The sequence below is a fragment of the Borostomias antarcticus genome, assembly GCF_949987555.1.
Source record: "Borostomias antarcticus genome assembly, contig: scaffold_108, whole genome shotgun sequence".
NCBI lineage: Eukaryota > Metazoa > Chordata > Actinopteri > Stomiiformes > Stomiidae > Borostomias > Borostomias antarcticus.
In genome coordinates this window covers 157,689-165,359 of record NW_028175623.1, presented here as the reverse complement: position 1 = coordinate 165,359, position 7,671 = coordinate 157,689, and the positions used below count along the sequence as shown (strand labels likewise).

The 7,671-nt window shown below is 50.0% G+C and overlaps 1 pseudogene across 1 annotated transcript in view; it reads right to left on the bottom strand.

Moving 5' to 3' along the window:
- Nucleotides 1-7,671, bottom strand: part of LOC311329427 (voltage-dependent T-type calcium channel subunit alpha-1I-like) — a 160,352-nt pseudogene that overhangs the window by 55,894 nt on the left and 96,787 nt on the right. The gene's annotated exons all lie outside the window — the stretch shown is intronic.

Below are 7,671 nucleotides of genomic sequence, written 5' to 3'. Positions count from 1 at the left end.
ACCACACGCTGAAAACAGGAAGTGTTTCCGTTGAGTCAGAGCCCTGAAACTCCAGCCCTGAATCTCTTATAGGGTGGTATAGAGGAAGTGAGTGATGTCACAGACCAAATGGTGTTTCTAAACAGACTGATTCTCTGGGAACGGATGAGAAGGAAGTTTCACAGAGGTTGAAACAATAAACTTGAAACTTAGAGAACATCAATCAAGTAGGAAAACAGAAAGAAACAAATTGGGGGGTAACACATTGGTGAGACTGAAATGTCATTAACAGTCCCCTGTCCTTTTAGGGATGGGGGGCTTATACAGCACCCGCCACCTGAACCTCACACTGCTCCCCCCACCTAGAACCCCCTGCCACTGGTGGAACCCAACCCCCTGCAAGACCCTGACGTTCCTCGCCTTCACACATGCCTCATACAGAGCCCTCCCCCTCACCTGTCTGAGGTCACCAGGCTCCTCCCCCTCACCTGTCTGAGGTCACCAGGCTCCTCCCCCTCACCTGTCTGAGGTCACCAGGGTCATACAGAGCCCTCCCCCTCACCTGTCTGAGGTCACCAGGGTCATACAGAGCCCTCCCCCTCACCTGTCTGAGGTCACCAGGGTCATACAGAGCCCTCCCCCTCACCTGTCTGAGGTCACCAGGGTCATACAGAGCCCTCCCCCTCACAGAGCCCTCCCCCTCACCTGTCTGAGGTCACCAGGGTCATACAGAGCCCTCCCCCTCACCTGTCTGAGGTCACCCAGGCTCAGAGTCCTGAAGGTCAGCAGCTCCCACTCTCCTGCCCGTCTCCAGAGTCCACCTCAACCGTCAGCAGAGGAAACTCTGGAGAGTCGTCCTCCCTCGGCCGGCCAGAGTGTCCTTTACTGAGTCAGGCAGCGCCCCTCGCCATAGACATATACACTAGACGCCGCATTGACGTTGATTTGATAGTGTATATGTCTATGGCGAGGAGTACATCCTCCCCCGTGACCTCACTTCCTGGAACGCACCTTATCCTGTTCCCTAGCAACAACTCCCCCTGACTGCTCCTCACCGGCCGACCTCGCGACCCCAAGACTCCACCAAACAACCACTCCAGCAACGCTAGTCCGAAAGCAAACAAACAGACAAACAAACAAACAAACAAACAAACAAACCCCAGGCTTAGAGAAAGGGAAACCCCGAAGCACACTGGCACGACCCACAAAGTATGAGAATAACAGCTAAAGGGCAGAAACCCGGAAACCAGCAAGAGCACCCAGCTCCCCAGAGAGAGAGAGAGAGAGAGAGAGAGAGAGAGAGAGAGAGAGAGAGAGAGAGAGAGAGAGAGAAGGATGGAGGAGGAGGGAGAGGAGGAGAAAGAGGAGTGAAGGGGGAAAGGAGGGCTTGAGTCCCTGAGTTGAACAACTAACAAACAGTCATTCTTATCTTTCTTTTTTTTATTTCTTGCACCTACTATCGTTTATTCCCCCCCCCCCCATTCCCTCGCTCATTCTCTCTCGATGTATCACCTCCCCCTTCCACCACACTCGTTCTCTGCTTCCATCCATCTTCATAGTGCTGCCTCTCTCCTCCCATCATCCCTCTCTTCCTGTCCTCCACCTCCCTCGCCTCATCCCCTCATTCTCTGGATCTCTCCTCCCATCATCCCTCTCTTCCTGTCCTCCACCATCCCCTCATTATCTGGATCTCTTTTTCAGCATCCCTGTTTTCTATCGCTCTCTTTTCCAACGTCACTAAAACATCACCTCTCTCTCTCTTTCTCTCTCCCTCTACCTTTCTCCCCCTCGATACAGTATCAAAGAATGATAGACACTGCAGATAGATAGAAAGGTAGACAGCTATGGATGGATGGATGGATGAATAGAGAGTGAGGGAGATAGAGAGAGAGAGAGAGAGAGAGAGAGGGGTATGGAATAGAAGCCCTCTAATTGTGAGAAATACTAGACTCTATTAGAGAATGAACACCAGACCCTCCAGAAAACCGCGGGCACAAATCCTTGATTATAGAATGGAATATGCGGGTTTTTATGTGATTTTATGCGTTGAAAATGCAGGGATTTTCTGAAGTTGCGGGAACTTGCGAAAAATGCAAGAACCTGTCCTGTATTTTCGTGCACACCCCACTCTAATGCATATAGCCTACACTACGTCTTCACATGCTGGGAATGATACGAGAAATTACAAAACAATAGCCGAGAGCGCCTAGACCAGGTACGGTATAGACCAGGTACGGTATAGACCAGGTACGGTATAGACCAGGTAGACTGTATAGACCAGGTAGACGGTATAGACCAGGTACGGTGTAGACCAGGTACGGTATAGACCAGGTAGACGGTATAGACCAGGTACGGTATAGACCAGGTACAGTATAGACCAGGTATGGTATAGACCAGGTACGGTGTAGACCAGGTACGGTATAGACCAGGTACGGTATAGACCAGGTACGGTGTAGACCAGGTACGGTATAGACCAGGTAGACAGTATAGACCAGGTACGGTATAGACCAGGTAGACGGTATAGACCAGGTACGGTATAGACCAGGTACAGTATAGACCAGGTATGGTATAGACCAGGTACGGTGTAGACCAGGTACGGTGTAGACCAGGTAGATGGTATAGACCAGGTAGACGGTATAGACCAGGTACGGTGTAGACCAGGTACAGTATAGACCAGGTACGGTATAGACCAGGTACGCTATAGACCAGGTACGGTATAGACCAGGTAGACGGTATAGACCAGGTACGGTATAGACCAGGTAGACGGTGTAGACCAGGTACAGTATAGACCAGGTAGACGGTATAGACCAGGTACGGTATAGACCAGGTACGGTATAGACCAGGTAGACGGTATAGACCAGGTACGGTATAGACCAGGTACGGTATAGACCAGGTAGACGGTATAGACCAGGTACGGTATAGACCAGGTACGGTATAGACCAGGTACAGTATAGACCAGGTACGGTATAGACCAGGTAGACGGTGTAGACCAGGTACGGTATAGACCAGGTACGGTATAGACCAGGTACGGTATAGACCAGGTAGACGGTATAGACCAGGTACGGTGTAGACCAGGTAGACGGTATAGACCAGGTACGGTATAGACCAGGTACGGTATAGACCAGGTACGGTGTAGACCAGGTAGACGGTATAGACCAGGTAGACGGTATAGACCAGGTACGGTGTAGACCAGGTACGGTATAGACCAGGTACGGTATAGACCAGGTAGACGGTATAGACCAGGTAGACGGTATAGACCAGGTACGGTATAGACCAGGTACGGTATAGACCAGGTACGGTGTAGACCAGGTACGGTGTAGACCAGGTACGGTGTAGACCAGGTAGACGGTATAGACCAGGTACGGTATAGACCAGGTACGGTATAGACCAGGTACGGTGTAGACCAGGTACGGTATAGATCAGGTAGACGGTGTAGACCAGGTACGGTATAGACCAGGTACGGTATAGACCAGGTACGGTATAGACCAGGTACGGTGTAGACCAGGTACGGTGTAGACCAGGTACGGTATAGACCAGGTACGGTATAGACCAGGTAGACGGTATAGACCAGGTACGGTATAGACCAGGTACGGTATAGACCAGGTACGGTATAGACCAGGTAGACGGTAAAGACCAGGTACGGTATAGACCAGGTACGGTATAGACCAGGTACGGTGTAGACCAGGTAGACGGTATAGACCAGGTAGGGTATAGACCAGGTAGACGGTGTAGACCAGGTATGGTATAGACCAGGTACGGTATAGACCAGGTAGACGGTATAGACCAGGTAGACGGTATAGACCAGGTACGGTATAGACCAGGTACGGTATAGACCAGGTACGGTATAGACCAGGTACGGTGTAGACCAGGTAGACGGTATAGACCAGGTACGGTATAGACCAGGTACGGTATAGACCAGGTACGGTGTAGACCAGGTAGACGGTATAGACCAGGTAGACGGTATAGACCAGGTACGGTGTAGACGAGGTACGGTATAGACCAGGTACGGTATAGACCAGGTAGACGGTATAGACCAGGTAGACGGTATAGACCAGGTACGGTGTAGACCAGGTACGGTATAGACCAGGTACGGTATAGACCAGGTAGACGGTGTAGACCAGGTAGACGGTATAGACAAGGTACGGTATAGACCAGGTACGGTATAGACCAGGTATGGTATAGACCAGGTAGACGGTATAGACCAGGTACGGTATAGACCAGGTATGGTATAGACCAGGTACGGTATAGACCAGGTACGGTATAGACCAGGTACGGTATAGACCAGGTAGACGGTATAGACCAGGTACGGTATAGACCAGGTATGGTGTAGACCAGGTACGGTATAGACCAGGTACGGTATAGACCAGGTACGGTATAGACCAGGTAGACGGTATAGACCAGGTACGGTATAGACCAGGTATGGTGTAGACCAGGTACGGTATAGACCAGGTACGGTGTAGACCAGGTACGGTATAGACCAGGTACAGTATAGACCAGGTAGGGTATAGACCAGGTAGACGGTGTAGACCAGGTACGGTGTAGACCAGGTACGGTATAGACCAGGTAGACGGTATAGACCAGGTACAGTATAGACCAGGTAGGGTATAGACCAGGTAGACGGTATAGTCCAGGTACGGTATAGACCAGGTAGGGTATAGACCAGGTAGACGGTGTAGACCAGGTATGGTATAGACCAGGTACGGTATAGACCAGGTACGGTATAGACCAGGTACAGTATAGACCAGGTAGACGGTATAGACCAGGTAGACGGTATAGACCAGGTAGACGGTATAGACCAGGTACGGTATAGACCAGGTAGACGGTGTAGACCAGGTACGGTATAGACCAGGTACGGTATAGACCAGGTACGGTATAGACCAGGTAGACGGTATAGACCAGGTAGACGGTATAGACCAGGTACGGTATAGACCAGGTAGACGGTATAGACCAGGTACGGTATAGACCAGGTAAACGGTATAGACCAGGTACGGTATAGACCAGGTACGGTATAGACCAGGTACGGTATAGACCAGGTAGACGGTATAGACCAGGTACGGTATAGACCAGGTAGACGGTATAGACCAGGTACGGTGTAGACCAGGTAGACAGTATAGACCAGGTAGACGGTATAGACAAGGTACGGTATAGACCAGGTAGACGGTATAGACCAGGTACGGTATAGACCAGGTAGACGGTATAGTCCAGGTACGGTATAGACCAGGTACGGTATAGACCAGGTAGACGGTATAGACCAGGTACGGTATAGACCAGGTACAGTATAGACCAGGTAGACGGTATAGACCAGGTAGACGGTATAGACCAGGTACGGTATAGACCAGGTACGGTATAGACCAGGTACGGTATAGACCAGGTAGACGGTGTAGACCAGGTACGGTATAGACCAGGTACGGTATAGACCAGGTACGGTATAGACCAGGTACAGTATAGACCAGGTAGACGGTATAGACCAGGTACGGTATAGACCAGGTAAACGGTATAGACCAGGTAGACGGTATAGACCAGGTACGGTATAGACCAGGTAGACGGTATAGACCAGGTAGACGGTATAGACCAGGTACAGTATAGACCAGGTAGACGGTATAGACCAGGTACGGTATAGACCAGGTAAACGGTATAGACCAGGTAGACGGTGTAGACCAGGTACGGTATAGACCAGGTACGGTATAGACCAGGTAGACGGTATAGACCAGGTACGGTGTAGACCAGGTAGACAGTATAGACCAGGTAGACGGTATAGACAAGGTACGGTATAGACCAGGTAGACGGTATAGACCAGGTACGGTATAGACCAGGTAGACGGTATAGTCCAGGTACGGTATAGACCAGGTACGGTATAGACCAGGTAGACGGTATAGACCAGGTACGGTATAGACCAGGTACGGTATAGACCAGGTACGGTATAGACCAGGTACAGTATAGACCAGGTAGACGGTATAGACCAGGTACGGTATAGACCAGGTACGGTGTAGACCAGGTACGGTATAGACCAGGTACGGTATAGACCAGGTACAGTATAGACCAGGTAGACGGTATAGACCAGGTACGGTATAGACCAGGTACGGTATAGACCAGGTACGGTATAGACCAGGTACAGTATAGACCAGGTAGACGGTATAGACCAGGTACGGTATAGACCAGGTACGGTATAGACCAGGTAGACGGTATAGACCAGGTACGGTATAGACCAGGTACGGTGTAGACCAGGTACGGTATAGACCAGGTACGGTATAGACCAGGTACGGTATAGACCAGGTAGACGGTATAGACCAGGTACGGTATAGACCAGGTAGACGGTATAGACCAGGTACGGTATAGACCAGGTACGGTATAGACCAGGTACGGTATAGACCAGGTAGGGTATAGACCAGGTAGACGGTATAGACCAGGTACGGTATAGACCAGGTACGGTATAGACCAGGTAGACGGTATAGACCAGGTAGACGGTGTAGACCAGGTACGGTATAGACCAGGTACGGTGTAGACCAGGTATGGTATAGACCAGGTACGGTATAGACCAGGTACGGTATAGACCAGGTACAGTATAGACCAGGTAGACGGTATAGACCAGGTACGGTATAGACCAGGTACGGTATAGACCAGGTAGACGGTATAGACCAGGTACGGTATAGACCAGGTACGGTGTAGACCAGGTACGGTATAGACCAGGTACGGTATAGACCAGGTACGGTATAGACCAGGTAGACGGTATAGACCAGGTACGGTATAGACCAGGTACGGTATAGACCAGGTACGGTATAGACCAGGTAGGGTATAGACCAGGTAGACGGTATAGACCAGGTACGGTATAGACCAGGTACGGTATAGACCAGGTAGACGGTATAGACCAGGTAGACGGTGTAGACCAGGTACGGTATAGACCAGGTACGGTGTAGACCAGGTATGGTATAGACCAGGTACGGTATAGACCAGGTACGGTGTAGACCAGGTACGGTGTAGACCAGGTACGGTATAGACCAGGTACGGTATAGACCAGGTAGACGGTATAGACCAGGTACGGTATAGACCAGGTACGGTATAGACCAGGTACAGTATAGACCAGGTACGGTATAGACCAGGTATGGTATAGACCAGGTAGGGTATAGACCAGGTAGACAGTATAGACCAGGTACGGTATAGACCAGGTATGGTATAGACCAGGTACGGTATAGACCAGGTACGGTATAGACCAGGTAGACAGTATAGACCAGGTAAACGGTATAGACCAGGTAAACGGTATAGACCAGGTACGGTATAGACCAGGTAAACGGTATAGACCAGGTAAACGGTATAGACCAGGTAAACGGTATAGACCAGGTAGACGGTATAGACCAGGTACGGTATAGACCAGGTACGGTATAGACCAGGTAAACGGTATAGACCAGGTACGGTATAGACCAGGTACGGTATAGACCAGGTACGGTATAGACCAGGTCTTAGAGACCAGTCTTAAAAGGCAGCCTGGGAACTTATAAACAACCCCCATGTCTGGTCTCTGTGGTCGTCCAGGTCATTTGCTATTTCCAAGTTTATCAGACCAAACATTTTGCCCGTCTATGATCTGATGTTTATTGATTTGATCTTAATATAATGGATGCAGCTGTGCTTTAGCCTTTTACTCTTATTGGCTATTTATTTCCTTCATTCATGATGAGAATAGCAGAGGACTTTGAA